The sequence below is a fragment of the Panicum virgatum genome, chromosome 2K (assembly GCF_016808335.1).
Source record: "Panicum virgatum strain AP13 chromosome 2K, P.virgatum_v5, whole genome shotgun sequence".
Classification (NCBI taxonomy): Eukaryota; Viridiplantae; Streptophyta; class Magnoliopsida; order Poales; family Poaceae; genus Panicum; species Panicum virgatum.
In genome coordinates this window covers 52030949-52053766 of record NC_053137.1, presented here as the reverse complement: position 1 = coordinate 52053766, position 22818 = coordinate 52030949, and the positions used below count along the sequence as shown (strand labels likewise).

Sequence of the window (22818 nt, the reverse complement as noted above, 5' to 3'; positions counted from 1 at the left end):
AACTTCCTCACAAAAATTACAGGTATATACGGATTTTGTGTGAACATCGTTGCGCCCTAACCTGAGCGGATCCTCTTTCCGGGGACAGAATCGCCTGGAATGGAGGACTGACTAGAGTGAAGTCCAGGTCATTTTGCAAGTATCCTAGATAGCCACTGGCCATGCGATGAGCTGTATGTTGGCGGCAGCTTTGTTTGTCCTGATAAGCATAAGACATAATTGTGTCGCATCACTAGGGCTTTTCACTGTGGAATGAGGAACAGGTCACCACACCGATCGTGGTCGGCTGGTCACGTCGGTGACATAATTGTGTCGCATCACTAGGGCTTTTCACTGTGGAATGAGGAACAGGTCACCACACCGATCGTGGTCGGCTGGTCACGTCGGTGGAGCAGGACTTTAACTAGGATGCAAGTCTCATATTTTTTGGGTCATTGGGTCAACCCAAAACTTGATAAAATAAACTAGAGTGGTATATTATGTAATTAATTTGGGAGATAAAATAAATTAACATGAGAAATTCAAAAACATCAATGGATACCCACTTACATCCCTACTTGTGCCCAACCATGACTTCTCCTTGAAATCAACATACTCTGAAAAAAGTCAGGTATACAGTAAAATGTACGTTTGAACAAGCTTGCAAATAGGATGTGGCTGCATTCAGCGGCAGTGCGACCACTTAATAGTGTTTCCGTGTATATAACATGATATGTCAGATAACATAAACATAACGGAAAATTAAAACGATATTTTCCCCATATTTTTGTACCATTGGAGTTGTTAAAAGAACATGGAGGTCATAATTACCAAACATAAAGCAAAAACTTGAGAATTTTCTACTTTGCCATGTGGTAACAGGTGGCCTTCTGGTAACTTGAGAATTCTCTTGCAATCGTAACACGAAACAAATACTTGAGGACTTCTGTTGCCCAGTAGACTGGAGTAATTAATATCCTCTGATTGAGACAAATAAATCACATCAGGGACGCTGCGCTGCATCTAGACTTCCACCCATTTATGAAGGACAGTTCTTTCAGTGTGAAGATCACTATATAACAGGCTTGAGTGTGCGTCTTCATGAACCAAATACCCATCATTCAGATTACACCCCCAATCGTTTTCCCATCGATCGACCCACAATACAATGGCCGGGTACAGGTTCCTTGTTCAAGAAACTCTAATAGTGCTGTGCCTGTGCTTTCTCTCTTCAACACCAGCCGCAACCTCTGTCGATTCATCAGCGCTGAACCGGAGCTGCATCGCGGATGAGAGGGCTGCACTTCTGTCCGTCAAGGCAAGCCTCTTGGATCCCAATAACTACCTATCGTCATGGCAAGGTGAAAATTGCTGCAGCTGGAAGGGAGTCAGGTGCAGCGCAAAAACAGGCCATGTTGTCAAGCTCAATCTTAGGGGCGTGAATTCAGAAAAAAATCGGAGGTGAGATAAGCTACTCTTTAGTCAATTTACAACAATTGAGGTATCTGGATTTGAGTTACAACTACCTCTATGGGGTGCAAATACCAGAGTTTCTTGGTTCCATGTCGAGTCTTAGGTATCTCAACCTTTCATACACCTTTCTCTATGGAAGGATACCCCCACAACTTGGGAATCTCACCAAGCTCACCTACCTTGATCTCAGATGCTGGTACTATTACAACCCTAGATACATCTTACCCTTCTCAGGCCCTGTTTAGATCACAATCCGTAAACCCTGTAAACACAAAAAAACATCACATCGAATGTTTGGACACATACATGGAGTACTAAATGAAGTCTATTTACAAAACTTTTTGCATGGATGAGCTGTAAATCACGAGACGAATCTAATGTGCCCACTTAATTCATGATTTGCAGCAGTGATGCTACAGTAACCATCCGCTAATTATGGATTAATCATGAATTAATTAGCATCATTAGATTCGTCTTGCGATTTACAACCCATCTGTGTAAAAAGTTTTATAAATAGACTTTATTTAGTACTTCAAATTAGTAAAATTTCATCGCAATTTTTTTTGCGTTTCATCTAAACAGGGCCTCAGCCGATCTTGCATGGCTGTCACAACTATCCTCATTGAAGTACCTCGACATGAGCTATGTAAACCTTACAACTGATGTGGATTGGGTTCATGAAATTAATAGGCTTCCTACTTTGAAAGAACTTAGGCTAAGCGACAGTGGACTCAGAAATACAGTTCCTTGCCTTCGTCAGTTTAATCTCACGGCACTCGAAGTGCTTGACATCTCACTTAATAACTTTAACACTACTATTCACTACGGGAACAGGCGGTTTGCCAGTGTCAGGAACACTCGGCAAAGGCCCTTCTACACTCGGCAAAGGCTTGCAAATGACACTCGGCAAACAAACTGACGGTGAAGCCACCTTTGCCGAGTGCCTTTTCTCGGGCACTCGACAAAGCTTTGCTGTTTGCCAACACGCACTCGGCAAAATAAAGCAACACTCGGCAAAATAAAGCAAAACGGCCTGTCCACTTACGGTTTGCGTTAGCTTTGCCGAATGTCAAACGGAAGGCACTCGGCAAAGACCCTTGCTTTGCCGAGTGTCTCAGATCTGGCACTCGGCAAAGGCTCTAGGTTTGCCGAGTGCCGACACAAAATCACTCGGCGAAGGTGGGGCTTTGCCGAGTGTTTTTCCCTTGGCACTCGGCAAAGCCATTTCCCAGCAACCTAAAAATGGACGCTTTGCCGAGTGCCAAGGTAAAAACACTCGGCAAAGTTAATTTTTTTTCTCTGTTTTCTCTCATATATGAGCTCTTTTTGTATAAATCAGACATAACATTATATATATACATCACAGGCAATTAATATCACATATTGTCATTTCACATCCATCACAAAACATTGTATTTATATCACAAATATCACATAATGTGCAAATTTAGTCCACAAATCCAAGTCGAACATTCACAAGCATTATTCCAACATCGACAAGTCCAACAGCTACAAATTCAACATCCACAAGTCTAACAACCACAAATCTAATATCATAGTTCATAGTGCAGCGCACACATGACAACCGAACAATACCTTAATCATCTCTGCTCAGATCTTGAACCTGGCCACTGTGATGCCGGGGAGTGGAGGCCGGCGATGCAACTGTAAACGAGCATAACATATATTGGTCAAATAGCAGGACTAGCTCCAGTGTAAATGAAAGCTCAAATAGGGAGGCAGCACAATTTCATAAGCATGATACAAGCTAGTATAGTTCATAAAATAACTTATTTGAAGATCTCTAAAATAAACATAGCATCTATATGGAGGGGACTAGAATCTCACTAAACATTACAGTACATTATTTTATGACTAATTTGCCAATTATGCGGTGCAGGGCAATACTCTCTTAAACATAGCATATATATATATATATATATATATATATATATATATATATATATATATATATATATATATATATGAAGATTACAGTACATTATCTCACTAAAATCCTAGCATATACATTACCAAAGTCCTAGCATATACATTAGCAAAGTCCTAGCATTATCTCACTCTGCTTACCTTCTTCCTCAACCGGCGGCCATGGCGGGCTGCAGAGCCGAGCTCACGCGGCGGCGCACAAGGGCGGGCGCGTGGAGTCTAGGCCGGCGGTGGCGCGGCGGCGGCCTGGAGGTGGCTCGTGGAGCCGGGGCCGGCGTAGAGGTGGCTCGTGGAGGCGGGGACGGCCTGGAGGTGGCTCGTGGAGGCGGGGACGGCCTGGAGGTGGCTCGTGGAGGCGGGGCCGCCGTGGAGGTGCCGCGAGCGGGGGCGGCGTCGAGTGACATGGAGGTGGAGGGCCCGCGGCGGCGCGACGTTGGGGCGGCGTCAATCTGGCGTCGAGGTGCCCCGGGCGGGTCGGCGTCGAGCGCGCGCGGCCGGGTCGGCGTGGAGCGGGCGCGACGGCGTCGAGGGGCCGGGGAGGCGCGATGGGGTGGCGGCCGGGAGCTGTGTGCCTGTGGTGTGTGTGTGTGTTGTGTCTGTGTGTGCGCCTGCTAAGTGTGGGGGAACACCCTTTTGCCGAGTGCCAGATCCGGTACTCGGCATATGCCGTGTTTGCCGAGTGCCAGTGATGTGGCACTCGGCATAGGCGTGGTTTGCCGAGTGCTAGATCTAGCACTCGGCAAATTATTTCTGTTTTCCTATTTAAAATAAGTTACTTTCAATTCAAAACTTTGTTTTCACAAATTTCTTTGAATATAATTCGAAATATAATTACCAAATGAACTCAAAAAATCTTATTTCATGCGTCCATAAAAATATTCCATTATTTCAATCACTAATAAGTAAATATCAAATTATAGGAACTAATTCTCTACATTTGCCAAAAAAATTGAAAAAATATTATCCAAATCAGAAAAATAACAAAACTTTAACAGGAACCAATTTATGATGTCTATTGCCTATACAAAAAATTTCACAGGCTTCAACGAAAGAAACTACATTATTTCATGCACTATTAGTTTAAATTCAAATTACATCAATATAAATACTAAAGATGGAAAAAAATTCTCAAAATTATCAAATGGATTCAGAAAATTACCAAAATTTAACATTACACAATCCATCATGTCTATTAGCTATAAAAAAGTTTATGAAGTGAAACCCCAATTCGAATGTTACTCTGACTCATAATCTCAAAGAATACTTCTCAGTGCTATGAAACTTCTTCGGAGATACTTCGTTTCGTAAGAGATATACGTGACAACTTTTGCAAAACCTTCTCAATTTTTTTTCTATAGACTCCCTGTATGTTATCATGATATCATAACAAATTTTATGGATTTCCGACTACTTTTGATTTTTGTAGAATTGAAAATCTATTCGTCAACATCTCATTCTGTCCCGTTTCGTGATGAATATGTTCGAATTTTCCATTCAATTGATTGACAATGTCTCAAATTTGACTAAATAACATGAATATAATTTTTCCATTAATTATACTATATTATTTGAATCACTTGCGGCTCCAGTTTGAATTATCCAAAAAAAGCATTTTAATGAAACAAATTAATAACATATATGTAACTTATAGAGAAATATACCAAAATTTGATATGTTGTACCTCGACTAGTATAATAACAGAACAAAAAGTTTTGAAGGTAAAAAAGAAGCTTTTTTAGTTTGCCGAGTGCCATGAGACTGACACTCGGCAAAAGAATACTTTGCCGAGTGCCATGAATTCAACACTCGGCACAACCCTACTTTGCCGAGTGCCATGATCTCGACACTCGGCAAACACTAGGTCCGTAACGGAGTCGGCACGGTGTTGGCACTGTGTCCGGTCACATGGCGGGGCACGTGCTCTCTTTGCCGAGTGCCATGAATTCAACACTCGGCACAACCGTACTTTGCCGAGTGCCATGAACTCGACAATCGGCAAACACTAGGTCCGTAACGGAGTCGGCACAGAGTCGGCACGGCGTTGGCACGGCGTCCGGTCACATGGCGGGCACGTGCTCTCTTTGCCGAGTGCAAGATTTCCAGCACCCGGCAAAACCGACGTTTGCCGTGTGCCTTGAGTTAAGCACACGGTAAAACTAAAGTTTACCGTGTGTTCATAGGCCAGCACTCGGCAAACATAATAGTTGCCGAGTGTCAAAATGTTGTCTGAGTGTCTTTTGTATAACACTTGGTATATGCCCTTGTTGCCGAGTGCTCGACTTTTGGCACTCGGCAAAGCAGTCGGCACTCGGCAACAATTGAGTTCGGCACTCGGCAACAATTGAGTTTCCGGTAGTGATTGCTCCCAACTGGTTTTGGAACGCAACCAGACTCACTTTTCTTAATATCCAATTTTGTTACTTATATGGTCCGATTCCCAACGAGGTAGGGAAAATGACATCACTTGAACAAGTTTCCTTCCAACAAAATAATCTCATGTCGAGCATGATACCATCAAGTTTCAAAAATCTATGCAACCTGACGGTTCTAGATCTAGAGAGTAGCAATACTACAGGGGATATCACAGAACTAATGGAAAGGCTACCAAACTGTCGTTGGAACAAGCTGCAATTGTTAGATTTGTCTTTCAACAATATTAGTGGGGAGCTCCCAAATCAATTGGGGACGCTGAGCAACCTGACCTACTTGGTTCTGTTTGGCAATAAGCTTACAGGGAAAATACCATCGTGGGTATGGGCACTGAGAAAATTGACTATTTTGGAACTTCGTGGGAACAAAATAAGTTGTATTGTCAACGAATATAATTTAAATAGCCTTGCAGACCTAGAGTTTTTAGGGTTGGGCTCTACGCAACTTCAAATAAAAATCAGACCAGACTGGATTCCGCCATTCAAGCTGCAGGCTGTTCTCTTAGAATCTTTGCAGCTAGGACCGGAATTTCCATCATGGCTAAAATCACAAACAAGTATTAATATCCTTGGCATGGCAAATACAAGCATAAATGCAATCCCGGATTGGTTTTGGGTTGTATTTTCAAGAGCAGGCTTCTTGGACTTGAGGTATAATCAGATATCTGGGACACTACCAACAACTTTGGAATTTATGGCAGCATATACCTTGTTATTGTCGAATAATAGATTTAGTGGCACGATTCCAAAAGTTTCAAGAAATCTAAGCTACATAGACATCTCCAGCAACTCATTGTCAGGAACACTACCATCAGATTTCGAAGCCCTGCAGTTAACAGGCCTGCTTCTCTACAACAATTCCATTTCAGGCACTATTCCATCTTGGCTGTGCTCATTAGAAGAATTGCAAGTATTAGACCTATCTTCAAACATGCTGACTGGAGAAGTTCCAAATTGCCAAGAAGATTCTTACCAATACACGCATTATTTGGTTATGGTAAACCTAAATAACAACAATCTCTCAGGAGAGTTCCCTTCAGTTTTTATAAATTTGCCGCACGTAAGCTTTCTTGATCTTTCCTACAACAAATTCTCTGGGAAGCTACCAGTGTGGATATGGGAGAAGATGATAATCTTAGCACTGTTGTGTCTGCGGTCAAATAGGTTTTATGGACACATTCCAAGTGAGCTTGCATTGAGTAAAGAACTGCAGTTTCTAGACCACGCATACAAGTTATCTGGAAGCATACCTCACTCAATAGTTAACTTGAGTGCAATGGCTCGTAATTCTGGATACAGTGAAATTCTTCAAGGAAGCATAGGTGGCCCTCAGTTTCCTCATTTGTATAATTCCATCTATTATGTGGTTAATTTCAGAGAAAGTGTATCGGTTTTTACCAAAGGGCAACAACTTGAATTTTCTAGTCAGCTCAGCTATATGGTGTTTCTCGATTTGTCATGTAACATCTTAACCGGAGAGATCCCTCAAGACATTGGTGCTCTTATTGCACTGAAAGCATTTAACCTGTCTTGGAACCAGTTAAGTGGGGAGATCCCTGTGAGTATTGGTCAGCTTAAAGAACTGGAATCTCTTGATCTCTCAAACAACAGGCTGTCAGGCGAAATCCCTTCCAGTATGTCAGCTCTTACCTCTTTAAGCACAATGAACCTCTCATACAACCATCTGTCCGGCAAGATTCCAACAGGAAATCAGTTTGAGACCTTTAATGCATCTGTCTACATGGGAAACATTGGTCAATGTGGCCGTCCCTGGGAGCTGTCCTGGAAACACGTCAAGCCAAGACACTGAAAGGATCGAGGCCCAAGAAGGAGGGGTTGAATTGGGACTTTTTCAAATTTCTAACTTGTTCTTAACCTAGACTAGTATTGCCCAATCTACAAATTTAAAACCTATTCACTAAAGCACACTAGCAAAGGGTTCTTAGGTAGGTAAACATACTATCATGATCATCTTGTCTAGACAAAGACACACAAGCAAGATCAAGTCCTAAACAAGAGATCACACTACCATGCAAGTTGTCCTAGTCAATCTACAAGCAATCAAGAGCAAGAGCAAGAATAAAAGGATTTAATTGCTTAAAGTAAATGCAAGAGACACGAGACAACCGGACTTTTTTCCCGTGGTATCGAGGAGTTGACGCTCCCCCTTAATCCACATTGGAGCACCCACACAAGGGTATCGCTCCCTTGCTTCACCAAGGAGTAAGTGATCACTAAGAATGCTCCTTCTCCATCTTCGGAATGGCGAGCTTCACACCGTGTATAAGCTTTTTGTCTTGGGGCTCCCACAAACTCCAAGAGCTCACCGAGAACCTCCCGATCACCAAGACCGTCGAGGTGCCGTCAAAATACCAAGAGTAACAAGCTCCTAAGCCTTCACTTGACCTACACTCAGTTGGCCCTAACTCAAGTACACTTGCTACACTTGCAAAGGTTGAAATCTTCAAGGTTGGAACACAATTAATGCTCTAGATCTTCATCTCATTGCTCAACTCACTCTCTTCACTTCTCAAGGGTGGCCTCAGGTATTCAATGCGTCAAAGGAAGTTTAAATGAGTCAGGGGGTGCCCTTATATAGAGTGGAGAGGGTCACATAGCCGTTGGAAGTCCACTGCAGAAAAATCGTGATCATCGGAAGAACCGATAGGTTAGAACTTGACGGCGTCGGTTTAACTGGTCTCTCTGTGTCCAAATAGTAGCTGTTGGGGGTTCTGACACAGTATCCAGGCTTGCGTCATTGCACCGGTGCATGCTGTTGACAGTGCTTAAGTGCCATTTTCACCCGTCAACTATACTCAATAATAAAGGAAAACTGTATGTCTTACTCGCATATTTGTATCACTAACCTTGCTCCACAGTTGTTTTCGAGTTTTGTACATTTCAGATGAGCAGGAGTGGAATAAGACAAAAACACGCAGCAGACGCCATATATCTATGCAGAATATCGCGTCCGGTGTCACCCACTTACAAGGAGGGCCCATCTGGCAGAGCAAACGGGCGCGCCACGCATAATGCATACAAGGAAAGATATCATGGCCCACATGTCAGCCTGCCAGAGAAGGATAAGGACGAGAGGCAGCCAGGTGGGGCCGGCCGACCCCCTGGGTCGGCCGAACCTGGCCGGCCTCCCGTCCAGGTGCATTTCGAGGAGGAGTCGGCTCCAAGTCTCCTGATTACCTTTCATACGTGCATTTGGCGGGAACCGACCTCCACTAGTATAAATAGGGCCCCCTCTCACCCCTCACACACACACACACACACACACACACACACACTTCATTCCATTCTCTCCAAGAAGGCTCTCCTCTCTCTTGCTCTCTTAGCTAGGTAGTGGAGCTAGGCTAGTTCTCTTTAGCGAGCAAGTCGTCCTCAGGGTCGTTAAGCAATCCTCGTCTCCTGGTATGGCTTTGTATCCGACTTATCAGACTTCTATTCATAATATAGAGTTTTGTCATGGTTGCTTTACTATCTTAATAGTTTATCAATCCATGCTTAGATCGTTCATAAGTTATGCTACGATCTTGGTTAGGCCAGATGATCCGGGTACGGATAGAGGTTCGTTGTGCTTTCGGGCTTGCTCTAGTGTTTTACTCGTCCATTGTTAACGCTCCTTAGACCCCCAATTTACGTACCGCAAGCGCACGGATCGTGGTAGCTTTTCCCTTAGAGTACTCCCCCAAGGTTTATCATCCGTGGATCGGAAGCGAACCGACTAGGGTTTACCATCTAACCTATCGAACCTATCCTAAACATGAAACGAAGATTGCATATAAATTGAACACTTGATAGATATGAATGAAGCATAAGTGTTCATCGCACCCACAACCGTAGATGAGATAACACAACCAAGGAGCTAGGGCCTATCGTCTCTAAATACAGTTCTAGTAAAGAAGGTGATCAAAACATAGATTGCATCTCAACTAAAGGTACACGAAATCATCTCTCAGAAAGGCGGCTCGCAAGCGGCCTACTTTCCCAAGGTCACCGGTGCGAGGTGCGAGTCGACGCCTAAGATTTCCCAAAGCTTTACCCCAAACGCCCACCAAGTGCTCTTACTCGAAGCTCCTCCTCTTGGTGGCCGCACAACGACTCCCATGGTGCTCACCATCGATCCTATTCCACATCATGTCGTCGCTAGAACTTTTCCCTCCGCCATGCTGTCACCACACCGGGGTAATCAACCAACTAGCTAAAACACGCTACCTCAATCTATCCGCAAGATATAGATTAATCACCACGAATAGATCTAATCTTACTATGAACATATGGATGCATCACATATGAGAAAGAAAGCATGCATTGAAGTAGACCAAAGTCGAGACAAATAGAATAAAGAGTAGATTGATATCACCATCGTGTGTGTATATACCCCGACGAATGTTGGGGATGACTCCTGAACTCCACCATGGCACAACCTCGCAGGGAGGCCATGGCGGCTAGGGGTGGCCTAAGCCATCTCCTAGGTACCCTCGAAGACTCACGGCGGCCGTCAGCCTCCTCCGGTCTTGGCCCTAGGTTTTCGTCGAGTTCTGGGTGGATGAATCCCCCGAGTTGAATAAGGTGCGAGCTATTTATGAGCCGAGGAAGCCACCGGTCGAAGGGGAGGCCGAACCACCTCGGAAACGGGCTAGGCCGGCCGGCTTCATGGGCCTAGGCCGGCCAGTCTACCGTCTTTCGGGCCCGCCTCGGTCTCATCTTTCGCGTGTAGACTCCTCACATCTTCTAGAGTTTATGTCCTTCACGATTGTACCCCTTTAGGCGTCGTTATCTTGGAGATATCTTCGAGGAAAGGATAGGATAGGGAATCCTTCCTTAAATCTTCATTTGCTTTGCTTAATCCTGAAGTATTTTGATCTCATCTTCGTGGGCTTGGTCCTTTGGGCTCTCTTGGAGGATGGATGTGCATGAATGGGCTTCGAATCAACATGGGCATTGGTCTTTCCTTTGGGCTTTGGCCGTCGTCTTTCTCCATGTTAGCGCTCGATCACGGGCCTCGTCATTTCATGCTCCAAAATAGGCCAAAAACCTGCAAAAACAAAGTTCCTCCAAAATATTTGTGCAAATGTGAAAATGACCAATAATTAGGCCGGGGTTAGGACGGTTAGTGATTTTGATATTAAATTCATGCCATTATCAAGGATAAACAAGAGATAAAATGGGTACTTAAGGAGCGCCAACATTCCCCCCATGCTTAAACTTTGCTCGTCCTCAAGTAAGTCCAGGAGCTTTGTTTATAAAGAAATCAGCGTTGCCCCTCAATGTCCTCTCTGCACTTAGTCATACATAACAAGACATATTGCTCTCTCAAGTATTTAGCATTTAAGTTCATGTTGTGACCGGCTACTTTTTCATTATGGAAGATAGACTAGCAATTAAAGATCAAGCCACAATAATAAATAAATACAATGCTCTCAAACTTAAGCGAACTTCAAACCTTTACATCGTTTCATCGTGAAGAGTTTTCAAAAGAATGCATATCAAACATAAGTGAGGTTCTCTTACAAAAGATCATGGAAACACTCATCTCATCAAGTCGCTCAAGCCTACATTAGATTGTCTTCAGCCTATTCTACTCATATATAAAAGTGGAAGGCTTATGTGGAGCTTGGTAGGTAAAAATAATCCTAGCAAAACATTTGTTATCGCCAGAATTTGACCAGGATTGGTAGGCCAAATGTCAGAAGAAGCCCACAGTAAAGGAGTCCACTTAGCCAGGCTTATATCATAAGTTTGGCCAAATACAATAATAATTGGGCACTCAAGGGTCAAGCTGAGATGGGGTCACGGGCCTAATCCATGTTGAAGCCCAGTCTATTCGCGAGGCTGGTTCGGACTGCAGGAAGAGGCCGCACAAAAATGGACGCCCAGGCCACATATGGACTCCGTTTTGGACGTTCTAGATATGCATGGAAAGCTAAGGAGATAAGCTTTCCAATACAACTGGAATCACGTCCAGATTCGCTCGGAGTTGATGGGAACTGACGAAACAATAGGACGACCGGAATCTGCCACAATTATACGGCATGTTTCGGCTGATATTTGGAAGCTTCATGAAGATCTGGACCGGTGGAGGGAAGAGTCCAGATCATGTTATCTAATCTTCGAGTCTTTATGGAGTTGTAATCTATCTCTAGACTTCATTTAGGAAAGAGTTTAGAGGTTGCCTTGCACGGCAAGAAGTCTCCGGACTATAAATATGTACCCTGTGACATTTGTAAAGGAAGAACGTCATCACGTCTCGCAAACAACAATTCTCGGTGCATCGCCACCCCTAATTCTAGGGTTTCATCCAAGTAAGCGCCATGCTGCCCTGATCGCTTCTTGCGATCAGGGCAGCGTTGTTCTTGCTTTTACCTTGGTATTACTCGTACTTAAGCGTTTTTGATGGCGAGTAATGCTAGTTATCCTGATGTTCGTAGCATGGCTTTTAGTAGATCTATTATGCTTTGTTGCTTTTCATCTACGAATATCATGTTGTTTTCGTGCAGTCATGTTTCAATCTTATGCTAGTTCTTGTTGTGTAGAATTAGTTGCACGGAGACAACACCCTGCTTCTTTTCTGTCTAGTAGATTCAATCTGTTACGGTTTGCTCTTGTACATAAGAGTTGGCGTGATATCTGCTAGGTTAGGCCTTGCAAACGGATTGGATGATCTGGTGATGTATTAGATGCTTTACCTTAGTCTTAACAGGGAATTGATCCGGGAATCGGCTCTTGCTAGTTCTTAGGCCTCTGTTTCTGGTTACGGTTTAGTTATTTATTATATTTATTAGGCCCAATCACGCGTAGGATGTTCCGATCTAGCAGTGAAGCTTCGACCGTCGTGGATTAGATTCCTTAGATTTAATTGAAGCAGCTTTACACTTATTTGCTTTATTTATTGATATCCGGATAGATGTAGATCCAATCTGACACCGGGACTCGATCGGCTCTTTAAAGCCGATGCAAGAGTTGTCCCGGGGAGCCGACCATGGCTCGGACTTATGTTTCCACGTGTTTGTGTATGCAGGCAGATCATTGCAAGCACGTCCGCACCTTCCTGATCGGGTATAGGTCAGGTGGCACGCCCTGCGTCTTCACAAGCCGCGGCGTGTGCTGGAATTGCGGGCCGTCGACGAGGGAGCAGTGCCTGCCAGCGCCCCGGCGACCTCCCGGCTCTTCGTGTTGCCTGTCGCTGCTCGCCGGTGGGTTTCGACCGACAACAACATTATACTTGAAATATTATCAAACTAAGACAGAGATCTAATGGAATTACCGAGACTAGTTAAAAAGGCCATTGAAAAATAATGTTGGAGAAGGAGAAAGATGAAACACACACATTTAGATAGGTTGACATGTGCAAGTGGTAAATGGATGATCCCGAGATACAAATGAAGTTCTCGTTATCGGATTGCACATGGTTGGAAAATTTGAGTATGGAATAGTTCTTCAAAATAACTTGGAAAATTAATGAAGCCAAAAAGAGTTAAGGGGCATTTTATTCTTCTCTTTTTTCTTTCATTTTTCTTTTCTTTTCTCCCTTCTTTTTTTTTTAAAATTTTCTCTTTCTTTCTTTTTTTTTCTTTCTTTTTGCTCCTTAGAACTTTTGATAACATAGAATACTTACCCAGCCATCCCCCCATGCTTGAACGAATGCTCGTCCTCGAGTATGAATAGTGGGAGAACCAACTAGTTAGAGTAAGTATCTCAAATTCACCTTCTTCTTCATAGAACCTCTTGAATCTCTGGGGAGCCTTGTCTCCCAAAACTTTTCTTTATATGGTGCCCTTGATTCTTTTGATTCCGTCGAAATGATAATTCATACTCAAATTGGGTTGTGGTCAAGGAGGTAATCACGAAAAGATATTTTTGATTTAGGGTGGATATCCAGCGAGGTTTGCAAAATTCCCGAAGTAGAAACTCACAATGCATGAATAAATAGGCTAGCAAAAAGAAGGTTACACAAAAAAATGGAATGACCAGCTTCTTAGTCTCATACCAAAGAAATCAATCTTAATCCAACTCATCAAAATATAAGTTTGCAATCTATAGGTTTCATCATGAAAGAATATGTATGTATAGGCTTTGGTAGGTTGAACTTTGTAAGAGATTCACAAATGTAGATAGCATAGGAATTAAGTTTTCAAATTAAACAACACAAGGTGTAAGGTCATCGGTAGACTTAAATCAAAAAGCAACATAGAATATGTGGGTCTAGAATTTAGTCATTTAACCCCCACAAATAAAAGAGCCGGTATTTAATCATTTTAATTCCATTTAATTGAGAGCAAATGGTCAAGTCATATACAACATAACGTAGGTAAAACAAAGCAGTGACTTTCATCACTTTTCCATAAGTAAGAGCATATAAGAATATCATCGTGGTGAGCTCAAGGTGATGGTGGTTATCATTCATTGAAAACAAAAACAAATCTAGGTTGTACTCCTAGTAGCCATATTATTATAGGGAGAGATATACAAAGGTTGCATCTATGGTTGAAGGCATATATGTACAAGCATTTAGAAAAAGAGAGGGTAGATGAAGAATTACCGTCCTTCTCGATGCTCGTAATGAAGTGTAGCGCAGCCTCCCCCATACTTAAGCATTGTGCTAAGCATGGAAGAAGAATCATGAGCATCTTGTGGCAACCGTGATTATCTTACTCCATGAGATCTTTCTTCCTTATCCACGAAATCCTCCCCCATGCTTAGCATGATGCTAGGCGTGGAAGGAGAAGATGGACCATCTTACAATTCTTGAAGTCCTTCCCTCATGTGTATGAATATCATCTTCAATGTGTCTTCACCTTTGTTGCCTCAATTTCCTTCAATTTCTTCTTGTACTAAGTCATGGTCCCAATCATTGCTTCACATCGTCGTCGCCTCCTACAATTCCTCGTTGTCCCATTGCTGTCTCATCTTCACGAATTTTTCTTTCAATTTCCAAAACAGAATATGTACTGAAACATTGCACCATTGCGAAGTGCACGAATTTTCCTTTCCAATAAGTCCTCATTCACCCAAAATTGATTTTGAACAAGAGAGTTATGTCCATTTCATCCCATTGCTACAATCTGTCCCGATGAATTTCAGAACGCGCAACGTCCAATGTTCTTGCCATATCTCCTTATACGGGTCTTCAAATTCATTGATCTTGGATGTGTTGGAACGGGAATTTCATGGAGCTTCTGAATATCAACTTTTTCTTCTTTGTACGTCTCTGTCCATGTGCAAAATTTGATGAAAACAGCGGGGCTTGCTCTCGAACTTTGGAGATGTTGACGAATTTGATTTCTTCTTTGCTCACGAATTCATGGGAACGCTTTGTCATGCCTGCAAAATAATTCAAGTGCACAATCTACCCCCAAGGTGACAGTTGGGAATAGAAATAATTGTGTCGGGTACCACGATTAGGGACACCCTAATCGGGGTACTAAGATCGCCTTAAAACGCAAAACACATGCTAAGGCAACTGGGCCCACGAAGGCCCACGGCCTCCTTCCAATCTGAAGGAAAGAACTCAAAGAAGCCCAGCGTGCGGCCCATTCGCATTCCCCTCGAACCTGCCGGACGATCTCCGCCTCGTTCGAGGGTCCCTGTCGAGACCCCTCGATTGCGCCCCGCATCTCCGACTCGCTCGAGGGTAGCGCACCTACCCTCGAGCGGGCAAAACATCTCCGCCTCGCTCGAGGGTAGCAAACCTACCCTCGAGGGAGTAACTCATCTCCGCCTCGCTCGAGGCCACCTCCCGGCATAAGGGACAAACGGCCCCGCCGCTCAACCACTCGCCGTACGGAGGCATTAAAAGCTAGCCACTCCTCCACGGCTCCCAGGACGGGCGGCGTCGGGCCGCCATTCCCACAGTGGATGTGACCGGGGTCTCATCCGCCGGCTTCAGTTACCGCCCCGCCATACCGGATGCTGTAGCAACACTGTGGGACCTGCGACGCTGGACAAGACAGGCTCGGCACTGCTCCCGATTACTATTCTGCCTACACCGGCCATCCAGACTCACCTCCTACTTGGGAAGGGGTCCGGCGACGCCATGTGTTTCCCCAGAGAGGGGCGCCCAGCATGCACGTGTGGAGTCCCAGACCTCCCCCCTCAAGGGGTCCGGGACCTCCACGTGTCCCACGGACCTTCTAGTGCGCACGATCGCGCTCCGACCAGGGGGTCCGGGACCGCCGCGCACCCCGCTACCGCTACTGCTGGTGCGTGCAGGACCCTGGCCCATAGGGCCCACTGAACGCCACCGCGCCGTATATAGAAGACCATACACCAGCGACGACCACGCCGCCAGTAGGGGCTGGCAGGACGACCGGCGTGATCTCCGCAGGACCAAGGACGATATCCAGGATGACTGTCGTGCCTGACGCCATGCCCTACAGTGTACTTCCTACAGTATTCGACCACTGTACCCCGCGATTCGGGGAAAACGACAACTTCCACGCCCCCACTCATGTGCGCCGCCCCTCCTTGTAACTATAAAAGGAGGAGGCGGGCTACCTTTAGACGGGACGCTCAGACGCTCACAGACGAGATCCAACATCTCCTACGCTCCGGCATCCCTATTCGCCATGTTCAACCCCTCTTCTAGTAGAGACCGGGGAGCCTTCCTCCCTCTCTCACCTCACTTGTACCCCCTACTACAAGCACATCAGGTACAAGATAATACAGTGCCCTCGCGCACCCCCTTTGCTGGACGTACGGCCCCGCGGCTGGAACCAGGATAATCCCGTGCGTTACTGTGTTGTCTCTTGCATCATCATCTGGGATGAGGAAACACGCATCATTTACTAGTTGGGATCCAGGCCCCCGGGTCGGGACACCGGCAAATTGCCAACAAACCAAAAACATCCCCTAATATACTTAACTTGTGGCATAATTAGTCTAGTGAAAATTAAACCTAATGGGTGTATGTGAATGCAAGTGGGAGGTGTGTGTATGCAAATGAGAGAAAAATGGATTGCTATCTTGGACAAAAGAGCTTAAAGATGGAGGTCCGCAAACAAGTTTAAACTCCATGTTTACACAAGATTGCAAAAGGTAAATGCTATCATGATAAGCATTACATGGATAAGAAAGCATACATTAATAAGATTGAGACCAAGCTAGCAAAATGAGGGCATGAACAATGGAATGGATGTAAAGTGCAAATGTAAAGTTAGCAAAAATAAGTGTTAGCAAGGTTGAAAGGACCTTTCGATGTTGTTCCGCAACTAGCTTATTAAAAAACAATTGCTAAGAGTGACAAAAAGCCTTCGCGACACTTCATAAGAAGTGAGGCTTTTGTCAATGAAAAGGTTATTTATCGAAAAGGACCAAGCAACCGAGCTAACAAGGTTTTAGAAGTAGGTTAATGAGTTTCCTATTTTTTTTGGCTTAAAACAAAAATTTTGAAGAGAGTGTTGGGTATAGAAATTCTATTTAAGGTGGTTTTTAAAAAAAACTAAAGAGAAACAAAAGTTAGATTTTTTTTGAAAGAAAAACATAACCTATGGTTTTAGGATTGCTCTATGAGTGGTTTTCCTAAGTGTTTTAGGATCTCAAAAGCGAGGCTAGTCAATATTTTTAGATTTTTTTTTAAAATGCAACATGCAATGCAATGCAAGGGTGAGACGAACAACATGGTATGCAATGCAACACGGGGTGGGTGAACAAAATGATATGACATGATGAGGTGGTCTAAAACAAAACAAAAGTTAGCCTAAGTTAACTAGCCACAAGTTTAGAATCAAAGGGTGGTTCAATGCTTCATAAATCTCTCTAAAAAGACACAAAGAAAAAGAATCAAAACACTAATAGGCACACAAAAAGGTCTACAAGTTTCCCAAGATCAAATAACAAAGTGCTCCCTCAATAATATTTAGAAAGAACAACATGAAGTTGTGTTTTTATTAGAGCAATGGTACAATGTTACTTGATATTTCGATTAAAGAGTGCAATGTAGACGGTCATATTAAAAAGTTCGGGTTGCCTCCCGCAATGCGCTTCATTTAAAGTCATAGAGCTCGACTTTCTTACCTTCAAATTGATGCGAAGCCATGGTCCTTCATGCAAGAGGTGAAGGTGTTCCATGCAGCTCTTATTTCACTTCCCATGTTGGACATAATCAATCACGCTTAATGAAAAACTTGCCCAATCGTCTCTCACATCATCGTCACCTCCTTCTTTGTTGTCCTTCGTCGCTACCTTTATTTTCATGGATTTTTGTCTCTATCCAGATTGGGAGTTGCACCAACCAATTGATCCAATGCAAGGTTCATTTAATCTTCTTTCCAACAAGTCTTCATTTGCCCAAAACGCATTCCAATTGAGGGAGTTATGCCCCTTTTTCCCGTCACTGCAATCTGCCCCGTGCTGATTTCAGCACGTGCATCTCCGATGTTTTAGACATAGCTCCTCCCATGGGTCTTCAATTGTATCGATCATGGATGCATTGAACCGAGGACTTGATGGAGATCCTGAATATTCAACTTTATTGCATTGTAAATCTCTGGACTTGTGCACAAAATTGATGAGGCTTAGCGACGTCCGTTCTTGAAACTTGAAGATGTTGATGATGGTGATCAAAATTTTGGGCACGGTTTCCCTCCTCATCATTTGACTTTCATGTCCTGCATGGTTAGTGAAATTCGGGGCTTCTCCCTACATATGCTCTTTCAGGGTCATGAGCTTGACCAAGCGCAAAGCAAAATCGAGATTTGCAATTATTTGTAAACATATGCAACATAATCACATCCTCAATTAAATTTCATCAACGAGACATGGTGTAATTAAATGCAGCATGTGTTTCTTGCATAGCGCGGAGCTTATTATTAGGCAGAGGTTCTTTAAGCGTGAAATCAACATTCTCAAGAAACTCTAGCCTATCATCATGAAAAGAACAAGGCATAGAATTTAAACTTTCATTCCGACTATCGGTTCGAGCATGAGATTTTTAAAGATTATCAACAAAACCAATAGAAGCTTGAGAATTCAATGTATACCTTAGCCTTGGAGCTTTTTCATACTCATTGGAATCGTGGTGCTTTGTGCGAGATATCATCTTGATGCACTCTTCGTGGTCCGTCGTGGTTTGCTTCTCACGTCTCCATGTGTTGATTGTTGCGCTCTTGAAATCTGTCGTGGTTTGTTTGCAACATCTTCGTTTGTCGAAGGTCGACCGCTAGTGCCTTCATTTGCCAATGTCATTGGGGTTCTTCCTCTGCTCCAAGCCTCTAAATTTTATCATGTACGCTTGATGAAAGCGTCACCCAATCTCCCCTTCATTGTTGTCATCGTCATCTTCTCTATCTTGTTCTCATCGCGTTGCTCCTGCCTCTTCTTCATGGAATCTCTCCTGTATACTCAACAGAACATATACAAAAATATAGCTCTGTTGAAAATTTTATGAAATTACCTTTCCAACAAGTGGTCATTCGCTTTAAACGGAGTCCAAACGAGAGAGTTATGACCATTTTACTTTAGCGCTGCGTGCTGTCTAGAAAATTTCAGAGTGCACGACCTTCGATGTTTTGGCCATAACTTCTTGTAGGAAACTTCGATTGACTTCATTCTTGATTCATTGGAACTGGAACTTCATGGGGCTTTTGAATATCCAAAAATATACTGCAATTTTCTTCTGAGGTCGAGCATAATATTGATGATAACAATGACTTCTTACGAATCGATCCGAAGATGTCGATGATCTTGATCTTGTGGTCTTCGGAGCATTTTGTTGTGCATCCTTGGCTTCATGGTCATCACCATTGATTCACCAGCGAGTAGCATGGCTCCAATAATCCGTCTCCATGGTTCTTGCTTTGCCTAAGGTGTCGGGATCGAAGGAGGCTCCCGTGCTTTGTGTCGATGATCAGAGTGGTCTCTTTCTTTGATTGTACTCGACTAGAAGCTTCTTGAGCATCCCATAGAGAATATGGGTGGCATCATGGTTCCTCTAATCTTGTTTCCTCCATCATTGGTCGACTTCAAATCATCAACTTTTGTGCACAAGGTCCTCCAAACATCTTGCGACATCGTCATCACTTTCTCCATTGTTTGTTGCTGCCTCTTATTTGTTGAATTCCTTGATTATCCTGCACAGAACATGTACCAAAATTCTACTCCATGGAAAGACTTATGAAATTACCTTTTCAATGAGTGGTCATTGATCCCAAACAGACTCCGGATGAAGAACTTATGGTCATTTTACTCCGGCACTACGCTTTGTCCCGAGATATTTCAGAACGCGCAGCGTTGAAAGATTTTACCATAACTCTTCACACCGATCTCCAAAATTCACGATTGTTGATGCGTTGGAAAGAAGACTTGATGGAGCTTTACAATATACAATTTTCTCTCATGGTACTTCTCTGATCATGGACGAAAATCTCATCACAACAGTAGCACTTTGGAGATGATGATGATCCAATAGCACGATTTTCTTCGCGGGCATGCTTCATACCTATTGCTTGAACAAACAATTCTTCTCAAAAACATCAGTCTTTAAAATCAATTGACACGGTGGCATATCTTATTTATCATCTTTTGTTTTGGGGAGTGGGGACTCGATAGCGGATGCTGGACCACTAACAAAAGTTAGCACCTACCACTAAAGAGCGGGTCTTCGCGTAGCCATCAACTTGCTTGAGTGAGATTGGACTTGTCAAAGTACGGGCATTGAGAACTTCTCAATCGCTTTGTGTCTAGGGTTTTACCTGCATTCATGGACACAAACAAGAAACACAGGATATATGCAATAATAAAATTAGGGTTAGTCCAAAAAGATAGATAGATCTCCCTAGGGTTCGTGTTGCCGATCCCCGGCAACGGCGCCAGAAAAGCTTGTTGACGCTCCTTAGAGCCCCAATTTACGTACCGTAAGCGCACGGATCGTGGTAGCTTTTCCCTTAAAGTACTCCCCCAAGGTTTATCATTCGTGGATCGGAAGCGAACCGACTAGGGTTTACCATCTAACCTATCGAACCTATCCTAAACATGAAGTGAAGATTGCATATAAACTGAGCACTTGATAGATATGAATGAAGCATAAGTGTTCATCGCACCCACAACTGTTTATCAAGGACCAATAATTAGGCCGGGGTTAGGACGGTTAGTGATTTTGATATTAAATTCATGCCATTATCAAGGATAAACAAGGGATAAAATGTGTACTTAAGGGCACGACCTCGCATCATTCCTCCTCTCGCTATCCTCCCGGCACAGAAACCCATTTCGGAAGCACCACTCGTTCTTGAGGCTATGGCTGAAAAGACTCTCCGCGAGTTCTCCGTCCCCTCCACCGACAATGTGGCCACTGGCCCCAACATCAATGTCAGGGACGTGAACTTCGAGCTCAAATCAAGCCTCATCAATATGGTGCAGGCTAGTCCATTCTGTGGCAAGCCAAATGAGGATGCAAATGCACATTTGCAGAATTTTTTGGAGCTCTGCGACACCGTTGTCATACGGGGTGTCGCCGCTGATGTTGTCAAGCTTCGTATGTTTCCCTTTTCCCTCCTAGGGAAGGCGAAACAATGGTTTTATAAGGAAAGGGACATCGACACCTGGGCCAAATGCTCCAAGGCATTCCTCGCAAAATTCTTTCCGCTAGGCAAAACAAATACCCTGCGCGGGAGAATTTCAAGTTTCCAGCAGACAGGGATGGAATCCATCCCAGAAGCTTGGGAGAGGCTGCAGAAATACATCCTGGCCTGTCCTCATCATGGCATGGACAAGTGGCTCATCCTGCAAAGCTTCTACAACGGGCTCACAACGACATCTCGAGCCAACATTGATGCTGCTGCTGGAGGAGCCTTCCTCGACCTGACTATCGCCAAAGCAAAAGAATTGGTCGAGAAGATGGTCTCCAATCAGGGGTGGAGCGATGAATGACTCCAACCCCATATAAAAGGCATGAATATCGTCAAAGAGACGGATATGATTGCCGCGAAGCTGGACCTCATAATCAAAAAGATGGAGGAAGGGAGCAAACAACCGATCCATGCTCCCGTTTACGCCATGGGTTCGCACTTCACGTGCGAAGTCTGCGGTAACGATGGACATTCGGGGAATGACTACCCGAAACCAGTGAAGACTGTGCTTACCTCAACAACAACAACAACGGGTACCGTCCACAACAAGGAGGCTAGGGGTGGAACCAGCCACGTCCACCTTTTCAGGGAGGTAATAACTACAATCCTTCTTATAATTCGAATTTTAATTCAAACCAACCTCCCTTGAGAGAACTTGTTCTTGGCCAAGTTAAAATCAACGAAAATATAAATAAAAAGCTTTTGGCCAATGACAAATCCCTGGAAAGTTTAAATGTCAAGCTTGAAACTTTGTCTTCAACTCTTAAAAAACAGTTAAGTTTCAACAAAATGATCGAAACCCAGCTTGCACAAATTGCTGCTTCGTTACCTGCTGTTGAGAGCGGGAAGATCCCGGGGCAACCCGAGTCTCCCGTTGAAAATATCAGCATGGTGTCTACCGGACGGGATAACTCGTCTCGGAGGCCACCACACAATAACCATGCAGGTAGGTACTATCCCCCAAGGAACGACGTTTGGGATGGCATGGTGGCAGCGGTGCAAGAGGATCCAGGGGTCCCCATGATCAGTTGCTCGATCTACATCAAACACTTCGAGCGATGCCTATGCGATCTGGGGGCAAGCGTGAATCTAATGCCCAAGGTAATATATGAAGCACTTGAATATCCTGCTCTTTCCCCAACAACTATGCCCGTACAGCTTGCAGATTCAACCATTCGGTATCCCGAAGGGATAGCCGAACATGTTTTCGTATGCGTACGGGACTCCTTCATCCTTGCCGACTTTGTGGTAATGGATATGGACGGCAACCTCGGAGTCGACCTCGTATTTGGGCGACCTTTTCTAAGGTCTGCCAAGGCAAGGATCGATGTCGGAAAGGGAGAAATCCATTTTCGTGTCGGAAGGGAGGATATGTTTTTCAGGTTCAAGAAGAAGGAAGAGCAGCGCTTCATGAT

At 44.0% G+C, this 22818-nt stretch overlaps 1 non-coding gene and 1 pseudogene across 1 annotated transcript; one reads left to right on the top strand and one right to left on the bottom strand.

Moving 5' to 3' along the window:
* The first annotated feature begins 985 nt into the window (after window positions 1-985).
* LOC120683764 lies at window positions 986-7959 on the top strand (annotated as a pseudogene).
* Window positions 7960-21434: 13475 nt separating this feature from the next.
* On the bottom strand, window positions 21435-21541 carry LOC120696285. The gene has a single exon (XR_005684063.1). It is a non-coding gene; the product is annotated as a small nucleolar RNA R71 (small nucleolar RNA).
* Window positions 21542-22818: the final 1277 nt, after the last annotated feature.